The sequence below is a fragment of the Sinocyclocheilus grahami genome, unplaced genomic scaffold, assembly GCF_001515645.1.
Source record: "Sinocyclocheilus grahami isolate Dianchi unplaced genomic scaffold, SAMN03320097.WGS_v1.1 scaffold10357.1, whole genome shotgun sequence".
Classification (NCBI taxonomy): domain Eukaryota; kingdom Metazoa; phylum Chordata; class Actinopteri; order Cypriniformes; family Cyprinidae; genus Sinocyclocheilus; species Sinocyclocheilus grahami.
Genome location: NW_015513184.1, coordinates 5351 through 6355, shown reverse-complemented (window position 1 = coordinate 6355; position 1005 = coordinate 5351). Strand labels below are relative to the sequence as shown.

Sequence of the window (1005 nt, the reverse complement as noted above, 5' to 3'; positions counted from 1 at the left end):
AGCAAAGGACAAATCTGGTTTCTAAAAGCCTTATAAAATTTATTATTGAACCCATCAGTCCCAAGACTTTTATTATTCTTCAAACGTGAGATAGCCTCATTGATCTCTTCTGCAGTAATGGGAGCATCTTTTCCCTCGAGTCTGTAATGCTCAACTGAGGTAGGTTTATTTCTTTTAGGTATGCCTCCATTTCTTCTATATCAGTTGCTCTTTCGGTTTCTGAACATAACTCCTTATAATATTTTGCAAATGCTTCTGCTATTTCCTTAGGTTTAAAGATGAAGGACATATTAAAACCCTTAGTCCTAATTTTTTGAACTGTTAAGCCCCTTCTTTTTTCTCAGATGAATAAGAGTAATTTTCTCGCTCTAGAGCTGTACTCATAATAACTTGGATTTGAAAAATCTTAAGTTCCTCTCTGTTTCAGTAATCAGTTAATCCAATTCCCTTCTTTCTTCAGTAAATTAGGTTATTTTCTGCTTGTGTTGTTTTTCCAACATAGATATTTTTTCTTCTAATTCGATATGCTTAGCTATTTTTATTTTCTTTAAGGCACACGCGTAGGCAATTATCCTACTCCCCAGCACTGTTTTTGCAGCCTCCTACAGGGTGACCGCTGATACATCTCCAGTATCATTTATATCTAAATATTGTCTAAATTCAGACTCAATATAAATTTGAAATGCTGGTCGCCCTATCAAAGACGTGTGTAACTGCCAAATGTTAGATGAAACTTGCCTTCCAATGTTCCATACCACTGATATGGGTGCGTGATCTGATAATGTAATGTTATGAATTTTACACTCCATAAATCTCTGTTTCATCCCCGGAAGAAAAAAAAAAGGCTATCCTACAGTATGAAGCATGTGAGTGAGAATAAAATATATAGTCTCTATCTCTATGATGTAAGTGTTTCCAGATGTCAATCATCCCTAATTCTGCACAATTATTCTTTAGGGCCTTAATTGCTTAAGGATAGGAGTTTATGCGAAGAGGGATTTCTGT

General features: G+C 35.2%; 1 protein-coding gene across 1 annotated transcript in view; it reads right to left on the bottom strand.

Annotated features, from left to right (window-relative positions):
• Positions 1 to 1005, bottom strand: part of LOC107578459 (histone-lysine N-methyltransferase 2D-like) — a gene marked incomplete at its 5' end in the record, with an annotated part of 6469 nt that overhangs the window by 252 nt on the left and 5212 nt on the right. The window lies entirely within an intron of this gene.